Genomic DNA, 22,099 nt, shown 5'->3' with positions numbered 1-22,099 from the left:
TTTATTTTGGCATGATGTAATAAGGGAGGTCAGCAAGCAGTAGCAGCAGTAACAGCAGTGAAATCACAGCTCCTGGTAGTCCCAGCTACCAACCCTTCCCGAACTACACTGACCTGGTTCCTTTTTAGCCAAGGATATGTAGGCAACCTCAGAAGCAGGGTGCGGTCAAATCGTTCAAAAATGCTTCACACGGAGTATTCAAACGGGCAAAAATCTCTCGTATCCGCTCACTTATCTTTGCACGAAAACTCTTCGTGTTTCCGGGCAAAGAGGGGCAGCTGTGAGCACGTGATTTTTGCCCTATATGAATCATTCCCATAGTTTCAAAACAAAATAATTTCTTTTATTATTTGCAATTTCGTGAATTTTTGTGGCATTTTAGGTTAATTGTTGGCGTTTTGTTTGCACATTTTAATTCATAAAAGTACAAAAATATTTAGCCGCTGCGCTTAGGGTTTTAATTTCACATTTTAGGATTAATTAGTAATTAAGTTACTTTCAAATGAAGAAAATAACAAAAATGGTTCTTTCGCATTTCTACTTTCAATTTGTTTTAGTTTTCTTTTAAATTAGGAATTAGTTTATTTGACGATTAAGTAGTACAATTGTAGAGTCGCTTTGGGTCTTTTATTTTTATTTCTTGCATTTAACAAAATTCAGTAAAATAATAAATAAACAAAAATCAAAAGAAAAGAGTTTGGAATAGGGAATTGGGTCTTGCTCTAATCAAAATGCCCGAAATTGGGCCAGTTCTTGTCTAAAAATCCCAGCCCAAACAATTTTGCCCAATCCAGCCCAAATTCTTCGACCCAGTCCGTCCCCCTTCATCAACGAAACGACGTCGTATGGTGAGGATAGATCTGAGCCGTCGAGGATACTAGACCCCCTCCCTACCCCCTTCTCCGTCTCTCTCATTACCCTATATCCAAACCCTAATCCCCGCCGTCTCCCGCCGCGAACCGCCGCCGGAAATCGCCCACGGCGGCGGTAAAGCTCCAAACCCACCCAAATTTTCACCTCAGGCCCCTCTTTCCTTCCTCTTTTCATATACATGCTTGAAATTCCTCGAACATCACTGGAACGCCTCGAATATACCAAACCCTAGGCGCCGCCACCACCGTGCACGGCGGCGTCGCAACCCAAACCCTACCAAACTCACACCCCAAAGCCACCAGACCTCCCTCATCATGAATCCATCGTTCTCCTCCTTCGAAAACCCTATGAGCCCCTCGAATATTGAATCCGAGGTTCAAGTTTTGAAGTTCAATTGGAAACCTGAGCATGCAAGGGTCTTTCACCTAAGTCTGAGTCTAGTTGGTGAGTTCTTATGTCTATTCCATTTTTTCTTTTATTGTTTCTTTTTCTTTCTTCTCTATTTTGTTGTTTCTTCTTCTTTTCTTTTACTGTTTTGGTATTCGTGGTCATGCTGCTTCATTTTTCTTTGCCGCTTTCATTAATTTGATTGCTATTTGAATGAAGATTTAGCTAAATAGTTTGTCATCCTGATTAATTGCCTGCATGTTTAAACGATTTAGAATTTTAGGGCTAGTATTCTATCCAACTTTGAGTATGGTTTTGGTCTGTTATGATTCCAACTTTTCTCTATTTTTATGTTTGTTTTCAATTAAACAGTTGGTGTTGTTGGATTAATTTTAATGTTCAATTACTGATTTTAGAATCAATTTCTTTCTGAGAATTTGTTTGGTATTAGTTGTTTAAGTCCAGCCTGTAGTTAGTTAACTAGGGTTAGGGGATTAAGGTAAAAGGGGTCGGTTTAGTTGGTAATTTTCAGAATCAAAAAGGGTAGTCTAGGGAATTCAATTTAAGGAATCTTTGGCAACTGAAAATAGAAGCCACTAGAAGCACCTAGAAGAGGGTCTTAGTGCAAGTTTCAGTAGTTTTAGTGCAGTAACTTGAGAAAGAAGTCAGAAAATAAGAGACTAAGTGAGTAAAACTGAAAATTAAAAGAGGAACTAAGGTGTAAAGTTGAAAACCTGAAAGAGCCTTAGGTTTGCCTATAAAAAGGCATGCTTAGTGCCTTCATTCAAATGGAGACAATCTGAAATTCCCCCCAAAAAGTGTTCTACAAGTTTTTTAGATCTGAAAAATTTGAATTTCGAATCTGAAATCTCAAAAATAAATATAGAAAAACCACAGAAAAACTAAAATAAAATACCCTTGCATTGAAGTTTTCTTTACAACAATTTCAATCTCCAGCTCTTAGTTCAAATTTCCAGCCCATCTAGAATCCAAAAATGGCCTGAGATTTCCTGGTTCTCAGTAATTGAGTTTTAAAGTTTGCTGAAGTCAATTTCGAGTTAAATCTGATCTGTTCGAGCAGTTGTTTGGTTGTTTACTGAATGTGGTAGTTGTTGGCTTCACTTCTGGGTTGTTTTTGGTGCTGTGTTGGTTCTAAACTGCTCCTGCTGTTGCTCGGCTCTCAGTTGCTTAACACTACTATTTGTTCACCACTGCTGCTGACCTCTCCTTCTTCTTATTATATTTCAACTTTTAGGTACACATCCTGTAATTTCCTAGTTTACAGATATGAAATGAAGTGATGATGGATTCTCTGTCATTTTCCTATTGTATTCCGTGTAGTTTTAGGATAGATTTTCATATGTAATTGAACAGGACTGTATTGGACTGTTAAACGTTGAGTTTGAGTTTATTCATCTTAAAACAGTAGCCTTAGTGTAGTGTAGTTTGATTTCTTATGATAGTTTAATTTTAAAATTGAAAGTGACATGAACTTGGAACTGAGTTTGAAAATCAGTATGTAGGCTAATATCTATGCTCAACCCAGGCTTGACAAACGTTTTTAGTGTTAACTTCAGTAATTTAGTTTTAAAATCAGAAGATATGCGTTTGAGTTTAAGGCCTCAATGTAGATGTTAATTGTTTCGTATTAATTCCTTGAATTCTATGAGCATTAGGTGGAATCAAATAATCAGTAGCCTGTTGATCTAAATAGACGTAAATTTTTTTTTCTTTATTACAAAAGTTATTGAATACACTTAGCAGTTGGAAGTAAAGTTAGCAGGTTTATAATCGAATTGAGGTTCCGTTTGGTTTGGATCCATTGGAGGATCAGGGCTCAACAGCCCATTTTCAATTTGATTGGGTTTCATTTCTACTGATGCACAGCCCAGGTCCGATTCTAATTCACTTCTCATTTGGGCCTGGGCGAAGGCCCACGACTGGCCAGTTTTATAAAGCTGGACTGGGATACCTCTTCCTTGGGCTTATCTTGGAACCCAATGGCTTGAACTTAGTTCAGGGCTATTATTCGATTTGCATTAGGCAAGTAGCAGATTAAATAGGCCTTGTGGAGACAATGCTTAATAGAAAACCATAGTCCTTTTAGGATATCCTTTTAAAATAAACGAGGTGCGCCGTGCCAAATAAAATCACAAATCGCGTGGCCCTCTTTAAATGTTCGCAAATTTCATGGCTTCCGACAAAGTTAATAACATGCTAGTTGCTTCAGGCCCGGCATTTAATAATATTACCTTCCTAAACTCGGGTGCACATTTATGCGACCCAAATCCAAATCCCAACGAAGTTGAAATGTGTCAAAAACCACGGGTGCATTTATGTGACATCGTTCGAGACATGTTTTCACGACGTTGCAAGTCTCTTTAAAAAATAATAATAAAGCGGTTCAAAGTTAAAAAGCACATAGATTAAAACATGTATTAAAATCAGATATTTAGCCATTTATAACAGTTTAAGCGACCGTGCTAGAACCACGGAACTCGGAAATGCCTAACACCTTCTCCCGGGTTAACAAAATTCCTTACTCAGATTTCTGGTTCGCGGACTGTTAAACAGAGTCAACTCTTCCTCGATTCGGGATTCAACCGGTGACTTGGGACACCATTAATCTCCCAAGTGGCGACTCTGAATTTTTAAATAATAAATCCCGTTTCGATTGTCCTTTAATTGGAAAAACTCCTTTACACCCTTGCGGGTGTAGGTAAAAAGGAGGTGTGACAATGATAGCCAAGAATTTTCCTTAGATGTGGAAGCCGAAAATCCTTTCTTGGCGTGTGATCAAAACCAAGAAGAACTCTCAAATGCTCAAAATGAGAAGATGATGCTCATGTTGGAGACCATTATTGAAAATTAAGAGAAGCAAAACTTTGCACTCGAACTTGATTAATTAACAAGAACTTGAGGCTTTGACCCTCATTTTATAGATTCTACCTAGGGATAGGATTGAACTACTTGTAGCCATATCCGGGTGTACTTAATCTCTTAATTGTTTTCGGGATAATTCAATTAGGAAGTCTTGTTAGTCTTTGGAAGAAGCTAATATAGAATTATTACCCGTGGCTAATTAAAATAAACTTTCTCATATTTGTAAAATCGTGAAATACATTGGATCGCTACTTGAGTGTAATTCCCGATGCAACCATACTTGTGGTCATTGATCATTTTACTTGCTTTCTAGGTTAGTTTACATTTCCACATTTAGGTATAAATATTTTCTCAAATCAATTCTAAGTGTTTGGCATTGCATAACAAGTGATAATTCTCTTACATTCCTAATCGCCTACATATTGTTCTCTGTGGGAATCGACCCCGACTCATAGTAAATTATATTGCATGCGACCGTGTCCATTTACTTTTTGGTAGTGGATTTGGACGTCTTCAAAAATCTCTCAAAATTGCCCTCTCTCGAGATCCAAATCAATTTTCTAACTTTTGAAACTAAACCCTCGAAATTCTGATTTTCTGCCCAGTAAATCCGCACCTGCGGTTGAAGACCCGCTCCTGCGCTACCGCTTCTGCGGTTGAAGGAACCGCTTCCGCGGTTTTCACAAAAATTTCTGACTCCGCACCTGTGACCCAGATTCCGCATCTGCGGTCCCGCAGGTGCGGCTAATCTTCCGCTTCTGCTGTCTCTGCTGCCTTCGTATGTGGCCGCATCTGCGGCTCCATGCTCGCTTCTGCGAGTCTGCACCTGCGTCCCCTAGCCGCAGGTGCGGTTATGACAGTAATGGAAAAGCTTCAGCTGCCAACCCAAACTCCTAACTCTTCTGTTAACCATCCAAAATCATCCCGAGGCACCCGGGACCTCAACCAAAAGCACGAACAAGTCATATACCACTATCCAAACTTATATCAACCCTTAAAACACCTAAAACAACATCGAAACATCGAATCATCATCGAATTCAAGCCTAAAAATTCCAAAATCTTCCGAATTACGCTTTCGATCAAAAAGTCTATCTAAACTCGTCCGAATGACCTGAAATTTTGCACACACGTCACATTCAACACTACGGAGCTACTCCAACTTCCGGAATTCCATTCCGACCCCGATATTAAAATCTCACTAAATTTCAAAATTTCAACTTTCGGCATTTCATGCCTAAATAAGCTACGGACCTCCAAAACACAATCCGAACACGCTCCTAAACCCAAAATCATCCAATGGAGCTAACGGAACCAATGGAATTCCATTCCGAGGCCGTCTTCAGACTGTTTTGACTACGGTCCAAATTCTAAAACTTAAGCTCTCATTTAGGGACTACGTGTCCCAAAACTCTCCAAATAAATCCTCTTGGCAACTCACAACAGCAGAAACAAATACGGGGAATGCAGTTAATAGGGTATCGGGGCGTTAATTCTTAAAACGACCGGCCGGGTCGTTACACCAACCTACTAGGTAAGCCAATTAACTACAATCCAATTTAATTAGATTTATCGAGGAAAATAAATGATAAAATAACTGAACATTTATACTTTTCCCAAGGACTGAGAGTACAAATCATGAGCTTCTAAAATTTTGACATTACAAATCTGGCATGAAATAAAATACATCATCTGTTAAAATAAATGTGAACAGATTAAAATTTCAAAACTACCAAGGACAAGAGGCAATTGTAACCGGATCGCAGATACATCTTCAAATGCCAGCTCCCGCTATACACGGCAACATCAATATCCTAAAGCTTCACGCAAGGTGTAGAAGTGTAGTATGAGTACAACCGACCCCACATACCCAGTAAATATGTTGTCTAACCTCGTCGAAGTAGTAACGAGAATTTTTTTAGTTAAAGATACTCACTGTTATAACCTGTGTAGTAAACTAGTAATAGAAACCATTATAGAGCATAACAGATAAAGGTACGATAAAAACAACTATGCAAGGCAGTAAATGATTACTAGGAGAAATCACATTAGTAAATTCATAATTTTTCTGGTATGAGAAATATATTCAAGATATCTCGACTGGTACAGTAACACCTTCGTGCATTTATCTCATTCAATTCATAACTTTTATAGTGTGAGGAATATATTCAAGATATCAATCGAATGGCGCGGTAATATCTTCATGTATTTATCTCATTCTCACCCAGTATACGTTTGTATATCAAATCAATTGGCACGGTAACACCCTTCGTGCATTGATCTCTTTTTCACTGAGCATACATATAACAATACCAACTAGGTGGGAGAAATGCCAATATAACAAACAAGAAGAAAATCATAATGTTTGCAAGTTAAACAGATAGAAGGTATGAATAACGCAACAACAATTGGGGTAGAAGACACAGACAGAACAACGATGACAAGTCACATAGAAAATATAGGTGTACAATATAATAGTTCAAGATAATGACATGAACGTATACAAAACGAAAAGATATCACAATATAATGTATGTCCCCCGTCCTCTCCCGCACGAAAACACCCTTCGTGCCATGAACATATGATAATATAAAAATAATGGCACGACATCACCCTTCGTGCTTTTACTCTCATCTTCACATGATAATGTAAACAAAATGGCAAGGTATTATCCTTCGTGCATAAAAATGTATATGAATGGTATGGAATCACCCTTCATGCTTTAAACTTTTTCTCACATGATAATAGATACAAAATGGCACGGCATCACCCTTCATGCTTTACGGTCTCGCTCACATAATAATGTATATGAAATGGCACGGCACCACCCTTCGTGCTTTACGCTCTTCCTTACCAAGCACATGTATATCTTTAACAAGCAAGGTAGGAAGCATAAATAACATCAAGGAGAGTTTTTAAGTGAATGTCCCAATTGAACATCAATCACGACTTTCAAGCCAATAACAATTTAATTAACCTCAAGTACTTTATTGTTATTCAAGTATTTCAACAAGTCCCAAAAATGATCTTCAAGTCAAGCATATAATTCAAAATCTCAAGAACAATGGTCGTAGCGATGTATTTGTGATTAAGTATAATAATGACCGCATTTAGCACATTAATAATTTTACAAAAATCCGGTCATGTTTTAATCAAATTATAATAAGCCAAATCATGATTTGTAGCATTTAATGTCATATTCATAGAAATCTAAAAATCAAAGAAGACATGAAACAAGAGTGTCACATAATTTTTCAAGGCACAATTAATCGTATAATTTACCCTCGAGCATGATTAACCCTGGCACATACATATACACTCGTCACCTCATATATGTATCGCCCCTGTATGTAGAAAATAATAACAATTAGTAGGAAAAATTCCCTCAAGAAAGTTAGGCAAAATACTTACCTCAAACAAGACGAATCCAATACCGAGCAAGCCAACCAATACTCTAGAAATTCCATTCCATGCGTATTAACCAAACTCTTCCCAGATAGCCTGTAGTGCATCCACCATAACTTTTTGTACAAAACTCCAAATGACAAATAGTTTAATTTTTTTAAAATTATACATCACGGGCTACAACTTTCATTTTTGGATCATATCCAAATTCCTTATAGATTGCAATATATAAGCCTCCAAAGTCAGGATGAACAAATTCTTCAATAGCAATTTTCGAACTCTTCCCAGACAGCCTATAGTGTATCCACCATAACTTTTTTGTACAAAACCCCAAATGAAAAATGGTTTGATTTTCTGAAAACTAGACATAAAAAACCAGCATCCAAAGTAGCCAAAAATGATCCGATAACACCCAAAACATATTCGAGGCCCCCGAGGCCATAAGGACCCCAACCAAACATACAAACAACTCCTAAAACACAATACGAAATTAATTAAGACCTCAATTCCCATCAAACTACGGTAAAACAATGAATCGCACCCAATTCAAGCCTAACGAAGGTTAAATAATTCTGACTTCTAAATCAAGTCCGATTGACCTCAAATTTTACACACAAGTCATAAACGACGTAACTGGCCTATTGAAATTTTTGGAACCAAAATCCGAGCCCGATAAACACAAAGTCAACTTCCGGTCAAACTTATGAACATTCCAAACCTTCAAATTTTAAACTTTCACCAATTAGCGCTGAAACCTTCTAGAAATATCCAAATGAAATTTTGGGCATACGCCCGAGTCCAAAATCACCATCTGGACCTAGCGGAACTATCAAAACTTCGTTATACTAAATAGTTAGACTTAGTCAACTCTTCCAACTTAAAGCTTCAAACATGAAATTCATTTCTCCGAACTTATTTCGAAACACCTAAAAACCAAAGCCGACAATTCACACAAGTCATAATATAATATACGGAGCTAGTCACCACTTCAAATGGCTGAACAGAATGCAAATGCTCAAAATGACCGGTCGGATCGTTACAATTATATATAAGACACCACCTTCTCCTACTTTATTTTTCCTTGAAACTTCACTACAATTAATATTCAACTACACTCAAAACGCAAATACAATACACAAGCTGTTGGAAATCAATCTCACTATGAGTGGTCACAAAGCAGAGAAGAAGAAAGGTTTGAAAGTCAAAGAAGAAAGAATAAGTTCGGACAAAACAAAGTAGGCTGAGTCATGTGGTCTCAAATCTGAAAGGACATATGGCATTATCCTAGAGTCTAAAGCTGGTCATGATAGATTAAATCTAGACCGTATAAGTAGGGGTGGCCGGGTCGGGTCGGATACGTTTCGGGTCAAAAATCGGTAATGCAAAAACGGGTAAAATATCCGACTCGAACCATATTTAATACGGATAAAAAATGGGTTAATCGGCGGATAAAACGGTTAACCGTATTATCCGTTCATGGCTTCACATTAGCCTCAAGTCCTCAACTGTTCAGTGACCCAGTTTTCTACTCAATAATTATTAATTTTCTTTTATCGCACAACTACTCAATAATTCTAGCTTTGTGCTTTATTGATTCAAATCTAACATGAAAAAGGTGACGGGCAATATACACACTTACTACGTATTTACGAAAAAATTATTCAGGGAATGAAGACCAAATATGTCGCCAATTTCTTGCCTTTGCATATTTACAGAGGAATATGGTCATGCTTTTGGATTCAGACATTCAGTGATGCTTTTGGGGTAAAAGGGGCGAAAATGCTTTTGGAAAGTTTTGACTTTATTACCCATGGATAACCAATGGGTACCCATATAAAATATGGATAATATGGGTAATATCCGTATTTGATCCGTTTTTAAAATGTTCATTATCCAACCCATATTTTAGCGGTAAGTGGTTACTTATTTTGTTTTATCCATTTTGTCACCCCTACGTGTAAATAACAACATAAATGTGGAGCCTTCTCACACATGTAAGAAGGTTCACACGCATGAGAGATAGGAAAGGAATATTAGTTGGTTATTTGTTATAATTAGTCTAGTACAAACATGACAAGTGTAAAAATACTATAGGATTAATTTATTTTCATTTTTCAATCTAGTTTTCTTTCACTAGGAATATATTTGTATAAACATACATTGCTTGAACAGAAAGAATTCCATCAGAAATACAGAAATTTTTTCACATTTTCCCTTATTCTTTTAATGATATCGGAGCAGTAGCTCGATCCAAGGGACAACTTCATATCTCTTCTGATTTTCATTTTTGGTTGTTTTCCATTCTCTTTTCATCATGCCTGATTCAACTGAATTCAAGCAAGTGGATCTTCAACTAGAAATGAACCCGATTTCGATCCAAGTTACCCTTACTTCTTTCACTCCTCAGATGCACCTGGTATGAGCTTGGTGAATGATGTGTTCAATGGAAAAGGCTATCAGGGCTGGAAGAGATCTGACTTGATATCTCTTTTAAAAAGAACAAGTTGGGCTTTATAAATGGGAATTGCCCAGCTCCAGCTCCTACTTCCAAAGACTTAACCATGGAGTAGATATAATGACATGGTTACATCATGGTTGTTGAATTCTCTCACCAAAGACATTGGAGACATGTAATATACTCCAAATCTGCAAGGAATTTATGGACCAGTTTGGAGCATAGATTTGGACAGTCGAATGGTGCAAAGTTATATCATCTGCAGAAAGAATTAGCTGGATTAACTCAAGGAACAAGTTACATAGCTAGTTACTTCACAAAGCTAAAACGATTATGTGATGAGTTAGATTCACTTAATTGCAATATCAAAGGCACGTGCACCTGTGTTTGTGAGGGAAAGAAAGCACAAGAAAAATCACAAGAGGATGAAAGACTCATTCAATTTCTGATGGGGTTGAATGAAGTCTATAGTGAGGCAAGAGAACACATAATCATGATGAACCATCTACCTAGTATTGACAATGCTTACTCATTGGTCCTACATGATGAAAATCAGAGAGAGGTGTATGCTAATCCTCTTATCTCTACTGAAACTTCATCTTTCATGGCAGGGAACCAAACAAATTTTCAAGGACAGACTACTTTTGCAGGGCAAGCAAGCTTCCCACAAAGAAATGGGAAACAAAAATTCTCAGGACAGTTTCAAAGAACTGCAAGTGGTTTTCAAAAGACTGGAAATCCAACACAAAAATCATCATTCCCTAAGGAAAAGAAAAGAAAGTTTAATCCAAATTTTTCATATAACTACTGCAAGAAAACAAGACATAGTGTGGCAGACTGTTACAGAATAATTGGCTTTCTAGAGGATTTTGAGATGACAAATCCAAGAACAGGTCAGGGAACCATAAGGAGTAATGGAGCTATATCAGGAGAACAGGGTGATGATGCTAGAAATTACTCTAATGCTTTAAACCAACACTTCTCTAAGGACCAATTTTCACAATTAGTTCAATTGATCAAACAAGTCAAGATTGATGATATGGGAAATCCAAGTTCATATATGAATGCTCATACAGTGGCCGGTACGATTATCAAGTTTTCTGGAACATGTCTTTCAGTTTTTAATACAAGTACATGGACTATAGATTCTAGAGCTTCTGAACATATCTGTTTTAACTCAAATGCTTTTGTTTCTTTGTCTCCTGTTCCTTTGCATATAAATCTGCATAATTCCTTCAAGGTCACAATAACACATATAGGAAAAGTTTCTATCATGCCAAATTATGTTTTGAAAATGTCCTTCATGTTCCTACTTTCAGATATAATTTATTGCATGTTGATAGGTTCTCTATTCAGTTTCAGTGCATACTCTCATTCTCTTCTACTCTATGTATATTGCAGGCCTCTTTAATGAAGAAGGGTCAAGTTTTTGATGAAGCAAAATAGGGACTATATCTTTTGAAGCCTAATGCAGTGGTATGCTAAGCTTGCTGGAGCAATGAAGAGAATGCAGTTTCATGTCATGATGTTTTTAGTCAAAATTCAGTATCTTTTCCTTTTTCTGCTAATGCAAATTATGATGCAAATATTATTAGATTGGTGCATTTGCCTTTTTCATCGATGAGACATCTCAGTTTTATTTTTTTCCCTTCAAATTCTGAATGTTTCTGTGATATTTGTCCCAAGGCTAGGCAAACTAGAAATCAACTTCCTTTGAGTCAAATTAAATCAAAGAAAGCATTGAAGTTAATTCACGCGGACACATAAGGACCTTACAAAGTTCCCACATACAATGGTTTCAATATTTCTTAATTATTGTGTGATTTTAGTAAGGGTACTTAGACCTTTCTACTGAGCACCAAAAGTAATGAATTTGAAGTTTTAAAGAATTTTTTCACGATGGTCCAAAGAGAGTGTGACACTAAGGTGAAACAACTTAGGACAAACCATGCTTTTGAACTGGGGAAAGGCACACAAGCCTTTCCTTCATTCTCTGGGAATACTTCATCAAACATCATGTGTTGCTACTCCTCAACAATACGGAGTAGTTGAGAGAAAACACAGACATCTCCTAGTGGCTGCTAGAGCACTATTTTTCCACTCAAAGGTTCCTATTACTTATTAGGGAGAATGTGTACTGACTACTACTCATTTGATTAACATGATGCCTTCTAAGGTTCTTCAAGGAAGAATACCTTACTATGTCTTGTTCAAACAATCTCCATCTTATGTTACTCTCAAGGTTTTTGGTTGTCTATGCTATGCTTCTACTCTGTCTTAGTGGGAGAATCAAATTTGATCCAAGAGCAAAACCATGTGTTTTCTAGGCTATAATTTGGGGCAGAAAGATTACAAGTTACTGGAATTGGACACAAGGAAGATTATAGTGTCTAGGGATATCCACTTCTATGAGGACAAATTTCCCTTTGCATATAATTCTATGCAGCCTTCTTCCATTTTCTCAATTATTTTTTCACAAGATGCTCAACATCCTGAGTTTTCATCCCTTGATCCTATCCTTAATCCCAATATGTCTTCCACTCCAACTACTACCACATTGCCTTCATCTTCATCTTCTCCTTCCAGCTCACCTGAATCTAGCACCCCTACCCATAATATGCCCTTTTCACCCATCTCTACCAGATTTCCCTCTCCACATCATTCTAATTCACCTAGGACCAGAATTACTCCTCAGAACGCTACACCTACTTTACCTAGGAGATTTTCTAGAGAGTTAAATGGCCAAATCATCTCAAAGATTTTGTTTGTAACAATATTTTCCTCACTGACCTTACATCTTGTTTTGCAGATCCTGTTGCGATTATGTGTGTTCTTTTGAGAATCTATCATCTCACAATCAACATGTGTTACAGTCTGTTTCACAAATCTCAGAACCTACTAGTTTCACTCAAGCCTTAATGCACCCTGGTTGAAACGAGGCAATGAATTTAGAGATTGAGGCTCTAAAGTCAAATCACACTTGGAATATAGTGGTGTTGCCACCTGGTAAAAAATCCCTACCTTATAAACGGGTTTAGAAGGTAAACCACAAATCAAATGCGAGTATTGAGAGAATCAAGGAAAAGTTGGTAGTGAGGGGGGATATACAAAGAGAGAGGATAGACTACATTGAAACATTTTCCCTTGTGGTCAAAATGACCACCATTAGATGTCTTTTGATAGTGGCTGCCAAGAAAGACTGGTCAATTTATCAGTTAGATGTCAAGTAATGCTTTCCTACACGGGGATTTACAAGAGGAAGTTTATATGAAATTCACTGTTGGATTATCACCCGCAAGCCCTAATCATGTTTGTTTACTCATAAAGTCTCTCTATGGTTTAGAACAAGCCTCACGAAAATGGTATGCTAAGCTTGTTGGAGCATTGAGTTTCAAAGGGTATTATTCTTCTATTAACGACTACTCTTTGTGTTTTAAAAGACAAGGTATTTTGACTACAATTATGATTGTGTACGTAGATGATATTTTAATCAGTGGTAATGATTTAGCAGAAATTATAACATTAAAGTCTTTCCTAAATTGTGAATTTAAAGTGAAAGTCTTAGGTAATCTACATTACTTTCTAGGCATGGAGCTTCTAAGAGAATGACAAGGGATTGTTGTGTGTCAAAGGAAGTTTACCTTGGACTTGCTGAATGAATTTGACATTGCAGATTCCTCTTGTGTGGCTTCTCCCCTCGACCCTTCATCCAAACTTACAACAGAATCAGGGACTCCTCTCTCAAATCAACACTCTACTGACATCTCGTGGGAAAGTTAAACTATTTGACCCATACGAAGCCAGATCTCTCATTTGATGTTCTTCAATTGAGCCACTTCATGCAAAGCCCCAAACTTTCTCATCTCACAGCAGCCCTTCGAGTTTTACGATATCTGAAAACAGATCCAGGTCAAGGGATCATCCTTAATACAGCCCCATACCTAAAGCTCGTCGCTTTTTGCGATGCCGACTAGGCTTCATGCCCAAAAACCAGACGGTCTGTTAGTGGCTTCTATATCGCATTTGGTGGGTTTCCTATTTCCTGGAAATCAAAGACATGCTTCTTTGTCCTTGTCCTCCGCTGAGGCGGAGTATCGTTCAATGCACAAGGTTGTCGCCAAATTAACATGGCTCACTCGCCTCCTTGATGATCTTTCAGTACCACCTTTGATGTCGGTTCTTGTTCTCTCCGATAGTCAATCCGCCATTCATATTGTACGAAACCCTGTGTTTCATGAGCTCACCAAACATGTGGAGCTAGACTGCCATTTTGTTCGACAATAATTTCTTTCATCCCTAATTTCCCTCACTTTTGTGTCATCAAAATCTCAGCTTGCCAATCTGTTTACCAAGCCGTTGTCAGGGCTTTCCCATCGTTCAATTCTTAACAAGCTGGGAATCTCGTTGTTCCCCTCCAAGTTGGGGGGGGGGGGGGGTTACTGTAAATCAATCTCACTGTGGGTGCTCACAAAGCAGAGATGAAGAGAAGAAGAAAGGCTTGAAAGTCAGAAGAAAGAATGAGTTCGGACAAAACAAAGTAGGCTAAGTCATGTGGTCTCAAATCTGAAGGGACATATGGCATTAACCTAGAGTCTAAAGCTAGTCATGATAGATTAAATCTGGACCGTGAAAATAACAACATAAAAAATAGAACCTTCTCACACATGTAAGAAGGTTCACGCGCAGGAGAGATAGGAAAGGAATATTAGTAGGTTATTTTGTTATAATTAGTCTAGTACAAACATGACAAGTGTACAAATACTATAGGGTTCTTTTATTTTCATTTTTCATTCTAGTTTTCTTTCATAGGAATATACTTGTATAAATATACATTGCTTGTACATAAAGAATTCAATCAGAAATACAATTTTTTTTTGACATTTTCCCTTCTTCTTTTCACAGGCTAGCATATGATTCGAATAGAACATAACACACTATTCTGTTTATCATCTTTGATTTGTCCCATGACAAGTTGTTGTTTGTATTTTTTCATTAATAATTTCGGAGTAAATGCAGATTTAGGCCTCATTTATTTTTATTAAGATTAAGATGTGTGAATCAGAATGCATATCTCAATATTATTATGTGTATTAAAATTAATGTCTGAATCTGAATACATATCTAAATATTAAGATGTTGTATTAAGATCTAAATACTGAATAATTAATACTGTTTGTTTTTCTACATCTGTGTGTGCAAAACTTATCTTTATTCTAAACTTAAAAAGTATAAATTCAACTTAAATAGTACTAATTAATCTAATATAATATTATATTAATGAACTATTTAAGAAAATTATATGGTGGTTGGTTCATCTTCTTGAGCAAAGGGTCTATCGCAAACAACCTCTCTACTCATCCGGAGTACGGGTAAGGTCTGCGTACACATACCCTCCAGGGGCCACTTGTGGGTTCCACTGGGTTGTTGTTGTTGTTGTTGTTGTTGTTGTATATTGTGGTTGGTGGTGATGATGGCTAACAGTGGTAATTGTGGATACTGTGTGGGTAGTGGCGGGTGGTGGTGTTGGTTGATAGTCGTGATTATGGGTAGTAGATGGTGGATTACGATAATAGTTAATGGTGACGGTGACTAATACAGTGATGGGTGATATATAATGGTGGTTGTGGTGATTGGTGGTTTTTGTGGTAATGTTGGTTGGTGGATGGTGGTAATGGATGGTGGGTAGTGGTGGATTACATTGGTGATGATGATTAGTGATGAAAGTGTAGGATAACAGTGAAATATTATTTTTACACAAATTCTTGAATATATAACATCTTAGTGATATTAAGATTTTGTTATAGATCTAAATGGTTAAGATTCAAATTAAAAAATAAATGCACTTAATAATTTGGATCTGAATAATTAAAATTCAGACCTCCATTACGTACAAACGAATGAGACCTAACTTTGATCTTCCGATTATTTTGGATATATCCTTGAAAATTCAACACTTTCTCCTTTTTCGTTTTGGATATATCCATAACGAACGAGCTTTAAATTAATTAATTACTGATATCTTTTACGAATGTGAGTTTTGTCAATGAATTAAACTCCTAAGAAGAAAATATACTTTTAGTTAGTTTCGATGCTTATTTGCAAGTTAATGAAGAGAGAAAAAAAAAAGAAAAAAAAAGGTGGAATTTTGTATATAGTAGCAGTTCATAGACTTGGAAATATCCACCGATGATAGGCTATAATTGTGTATTTTAGTCGCTTATTACACTCAAATTTACTGCACTTTAATTGAGTTTGAGCTTTAATCGCGAGTGTCTTGCACTAATTGTGTGTTTTATGCCTTGTAGAAGTGATTTCGAGCTATGTAGATGCTATGAAATGAATTCAAGTGATTTGGAGCTTTGAAGTCTGAGTAAAAGCTCAAGGATTTAAGTCGGAGTCGTATTCGGGGGTCAACGGATGATAGTTGGAACAAACGAAGAATCGAATAGGCATATTGCGCCACTGTCTAGTAAAATGCACATAACCTTTTGCTCAGAACTCCATTTGGGCACCACAATAAATGGTTGGAAAGTTAACTCAAAGGGCTACAACTTTCATGTTTTACGTTTTTCCAAATTCCAAACGGCACAGGGTGACGAACGCGGTCGAAACCGCGATCGCGAACCTGGTCGCGAACTGAGGCAGTGCACTTGTTAATATGTGCGGCCACTAGCGCGGTCACTAGCGCGCCCGCGCTAGTCCAGGCCTGGAAACTTGTCCTTTTTCACATTGGAGAAGGTATAATTGTTTGGACCCAACCCTACATGGTATATATACATGGGAAAACGGTATTTTGAGAGGGTTGGACATATTTTTGACACAGATTCGACCTAAGGAGGCAGAGACACAATAGGAGCAAGGCGGGGAATTCTTCTACGAGTTTTTCTTTCCACTTCCTATTTTTCATTGTTGGTTATGACTTTTAATATTGTAGTTTTACATACTATTATGAATAGCTAATTTGTTATCTAGGGTTTTGATGGAACCTTTTGTAGGATAAATTCTTGTTATGTTTTTATATAATTGAGACGTAGTATTTTCTCTATTTGTTCAACTATATTATTCTTGTGGTTGATTGAAGGGCCCTCAATTAGCTGTGCCTATTTAGTATGTATTACTCGGGAGAGAGTGCATATTTAGGTAGTTGTTGAACAACATCACTCTCGACGTATGTGAGGAATCAATAACCAAGGGTTTAAAGGTGGGATTAGGGATAACGATCCTTGGGTGCGATCTAAGTGAGCTGTAATTAAAGCCAGCTAGCGTAACTCGGGAGAGTATGTCTAGTAAATTGTCGTAATTACTCGGGAGAGAATTACAACACGCAGAGCGCTCATGATCGGTAGAGAACACTTAGGCGAAATTATAGAAGACATAGCGGGAAGGATTCCGATAATTGGGGAAATCATAACTCTAGACCTCCTTAATCTATCCTCCAACCTGTAGTAGCTTTAGTGTTAATTTATTATTTTAATTTGTTAGTTAGTTAGTTAAACACAAGAATCTTAATATCTATAAGTTAGGAATTGTTCAAGCTTGTATTCTTGGTGATAGTGAACAACTGTAGCTAAACCTTAGTTCTCTGTGGGATTCGACTCCGGACTTTTAGACCGGATTATATTTGCAGCGACCGCTTATCCTTTTTAGGACAAGAGTTGGGCGTGATCAAATTTTGGCGCCGTTGCCGGGGAACTAACGGTATTGTTGTAGGTGTACATATTGCTAGGTTTCGAGTTTGAACTTTTATTTTTATTTTTTGTATTTGATTTTTTTTTTGTTTTACTTATTAATTTGAGAAACATAGCATCTTGGAATTATGGAGTTTTGATGTTGGTAATTCTGCTTTTGATCCTTCTTATGCATTTAGTGGAGGAAACCACCTTGGGCAAAACTATCAAAATATTCCCGAGAGCGAGTTATGTGCACCAACTCAATCTTATGTGTGAAATGTGTGCGATATGTGTGGTGGTCAAGATGGTCACTTTCATGGTTGTGCTTATATTTCTTATCTTCCCCCAACCCCTTACTTTGATGGTTCTTCTTTTTCTTGTGAAGAAGAACCCAGGTATGAGGACCTGAAAGAGATCGAGGATATGCTAAAGTGCCTTATGGAACAATATGATGAGATACTACTACAGGTACAAAGGCAAGGGGCAACTATTCACAACTTGGAGGCTCAAGCGAATAAATTAATTGAACCTTGTAAAGCGCAACAAGTTGACATTGTGGATAGTAGCCAATATGAGTATGAATTGGCTGCAGAAATTGCCATTATACTGGAGGATTTAAAAAAATACGAGGATGGGCTAGAGGAGGAGGTCAGAGTAGAACACCAACAATCTATCCAGCTAGAATTTGAGGATGCCGATGTTGAAGAAGTAATACTAGAGTCAACCAGGGACATTAAAGATACAAATTTAGTTGATCTAGTGTGAATGATGTTGAGGATGTTGAAAGTCCTAAAATTCATGTGTTTGAGCGCATTAGTCCACACTCCAAGCATTTTTTCACATTATGTTTAGATGATGATATGGAAATAGAGTCATCCGAGCCAATTGAAGAGTCAAGGAATGAGGAACAAGGTGCATATATTCTGGAATTCTTCTTGCCAGAAAGTCAAGATTACATACCTCATACAAAGGCCAAGGAGTGCAGAATACTACATGATTTCCTTGGGCCAGTTAGATTCGTTCCACCGTCCCATGACCATAATCATAAGCTTGAATCAAAACTTGGGGTTCAATTCATAAGCTCGAGGTGGAGGCAAAAAGTGATTCACGTCGTGCCGCGACGTTAAATCAAGCGCTTGTAGGGAGGCAACCCAGCTTTATTTTTTTTTAATTTAGTTTATTTTATTTATTTTAATTGTATTATTTTTGTAGTGTCGATTTTTGATTTTCTAGGAGCATGGAAAGAAAAGCTATTGGAAGGATGCAACAGCGAAGCAGATGGTTGGAACTAAGTGTGAGGTACCCGCACGAAGGACCGGGCCTGGGAGAAGTCTGAGTAACCCATGAGATGCTAATGCTTCGGCCTTTGGCCTACCAGGGAGTTTCTTTTACCCTCTTGTATGTATGGGTGTGCATTGGGGACAATGCACAATTTTAAGTGTGGGGTGAGGAGATTGTCGGTGACTTTATATGCTATTTTAGTTATGTTAGTTTAATTGAATTTTTTTAAAATAGAAAAGATTGGACTTTTCCCGACGATAGATCTATTAGACAATTTTCTCGAGGGATTTAAGTCAAAAAAAAAGTTTTTTTTGTTAGGTAGTGTAGCAATTACCCCTTGGTTTTTCTTTGTGTCGCAGTTCTTTTCCAAGGGTTTTGTTTGAACCGGGTGTAGATAATTTTTTTGGGGGAGTAGGAGCCATTGTGTTGTGTTTGAATTGTAGCAATATCTCTTAACTTTGTTATTCCTTGAGAATAGTAAGTACTCTGGCTGTGACGCTTAGGCTCAGTTTTTGACTCTTGTAAAAGTACCTTAAATTGTATGATTTTAACTTTGCTGAACTGCTTTGACTAGAGTGTCTTGATGAATCCAATCCTGAGTGAGCTATGTGCCATGTGTGTGTGAGGTTTGGGTGCTATTCTGTGCATTACATTTGATGCCTAGAACTTGCCCCGTGTGTTCGCAAAGCAAAATAGTAGTTTTGTTCAGTCTTGGAAGTGATATAGGCGTTTCTTTGTTGAGCCAGATATGTATATTTTATCCGCCTAATTGTTACGTATTGTAGTTAACCCCTTTGTGCTTGTAATCCTATTTCTTTTGCAACCACATTACAAGTCTTACCCATTTATTTGAATTAACCGTCTATTTGAACCATTGTAACCTCTCATGAGCACTTGAATTGTTTATGAACTTTGTAAAAGTTAAAGTGTGGGGTGTTTGGTTTGGCTTTTGAGTGGAGCTAATGAAATAAGGAGAAAGGTGCGCTGTTTTGAAAAAGTAAGAGCCACTTGAATTGGAAAAAAAAATAGTTGTATTGCTGTAAAAAAAATAAAAAAATATTCCTTGATAAGTGGTGGCTCTTGATGTAATTTTGCTTAAAGAAGTATGGGGTAATATACGTTGAGGTGAAGGTGGAGTTTGATTTGACATAAGTATGGGGTTTGAATGTTAAAGTATATGTATTAAAGTGCTTAGGGAGGTGTAGTCACTCTTATATCTAAATGTATCCTACCGGTCCCGCAGCCTACATTACAACCAAATAAAGTCCTACTTGATCCTAGACTGAATAAGCTCGATTAGTAGAGTAGTACACTACGGGCAAGCCTGTGGTGCATCTTTTGTGGCATATGAATGTTATTTCTGAGAGTGAGTGAATTCTTTCTATCTTGAGTTCCTAAGTGCTCTTAAATTTTATCGTGTGGAACTACTCTCTTTTGTTGTGTGAGGGCACTTGATTCGTGAAGGAAAGGTAATGTCAGTGATCTCTATGTTACAGTAAGTGGGTGAGTTGTTAATAATGCGTGGTACTTGTGAGTCAAATCTTGAGGTGAAGATGTTACTCTTTTGTGCTTAGTCTATTTTAAATATTCTTTGTGTGATGAGTTAGGAGAATTGTTTAAAAAAAAAAAGGTCGTGTCTACATAAAGTGTAGTTTGATTGGTCGAGGACGAGCAATGGTTTAAGTGTGGGGTATTGATGATAGGCTATAATTGTGTATTTTAGTCGCTTATTACACTCAAATTTACTGGACTTTAATTGGTTTGAGCTTTAATCGCTAGTGTCTTGCACTAATTGTGTGTTTTATGCCTTGTAGAAGTGATTCCGAGCTATGTAGATGCTATGGAATGAATTCAAGTGATTTGGAGCTTTGAAGTCTGAGTAAAAACTCAAAGAATTAAGTCGGGGTCGTGTTCGGGGGTCAACGGATGATAGTTGGAACAAACGAAGAATCGAGTAGGCATATTGCGCGTGTCTAGTGAAATGCACAAAACTTTTTTCTCAGAACTCTATTTGGGTACCACAATATATGGTTGGAAAGCTAACTCAAAGGTCTACAACTTTCATGTCTTACATTTTCCCAAATTCCGAACGTCACAGGGTAAAAAATGCGGTCGAAATCGCGATCGCGGACCTGGTCGCGAACTGAGACAGTGCACTTGTTAATATGCGCGGCCACTAGCACGCCCGCGCTAGTCCAGGCCTGAAAACTTGTCCTTTTTCACATTGGAGAAGGTATAATTGTTTGGGCCCAACCCTACTTGGTATATATACATGGGAAAACGGTATTTTGAGAGGGTTGGACATATTTTTGACACAGATTCGACCTAAGGAGGCAGAGACACAATAGGAGCAAGGCGGGAAATTCTTCTACGAGTTTTTCCTTCCTCTTCCTATTTTTCATTGTTGGTTATAACTTTTAGTATTGTAGTTTTACATACTATTATGAATAGCTAATTTGTTATCTAGGGTTTTGATAGAACCTTTTGTAGGATAAATTCTTGTTATGTTTTTATATAATTGAGCCGTAGTATTTTCTCTATTTGTTCAACTATATTATTCTTGTGGTTGATTGAAGGGCCCTCAATTAGCTGTGCCTATTTAGTATGTATTACTCGGGAGAGAGTGCATATTTAGGTAGTTGTTGAACAATATCACTCCCGACGTATGTGAGGAATCAATAACCAAGGGTTTAAAGGTGGGATTAGGGATAACGAAACCTTGGGTGCGATCTAAGTGAGCTGTAATTAAAGCCAGCTAGCGTAACTCGGGAGAGTATGTCTAGTAAATTGTCGTAATTACTCGGGAGAGAATTACAATACGCAGAGCGCTCATGATCGGTAGAGAATACTTAGACGAAATTATAGAAGACATAGCGGGAAGGATTCCGATAATTGGGGAAATCATAACTCTAGACCTCCTTAATCTTTTCTCCAACCTGTAGTATCTTTAGTGTTAATTTATTATTTTAATTTGTTAGTTAGTTAGTTAAACACAAGAATCTTAATATCTATAAGTTAGGAATTGTTCAAGCTTGTATTCTTGGTGATAGTGAACAACTGTAGCTAAACCTTAGTTCTCTGTGGGATTCGACTCCGGACTTTTAGACCGGATTATATTTGCAGCGACCGCTTATCCTTTTTAGGAC

At 37.4% G+C, this 22,099-nt stretch overlaps 1 long non-coding RNA gene across 1 annotated transcript; it reads right to left on the bottom strand.

Annotated features, from left to right (window-relative positions):
* Window positions 1–9,621: 9,621 nt before the first annotated feature.
* LOC109205649 lies at window positions 9,622–14,542 on the bottom strand. The gene is made up of 2 exons (XR_002064709.1): window positions 13,644–14,542; window positions 9,622–10,261 (listed from the first exon to the last, which is right to left on the bottom strand). It is a non-coding gene; the product is annotated as an uncharacterized LOC109205649 (long non-coding RNA).
* Window positions 14,543–22,099: the final 7,557 nt, after the last annotated feature.

The sequence above is a fragment of the Nicotiana attenuata genome, unplaced genomic scaffold, assembly GCF_001879085.1.
Source record: "Nicotiana attenuata strain UT unplaced genomic scaffold, NIATTr2, whole genome shotgun sequence".
Lineage (NCBI taxonomy): Eukaryota > Viridiplantae > Streptophyta > Magnoliopsida > Solanales > Solanaceae > Nicotiana > Nicotiana attenuata.
This window is presented reverse-complemented; position numbering and strand designations above follow the sequence as displayed.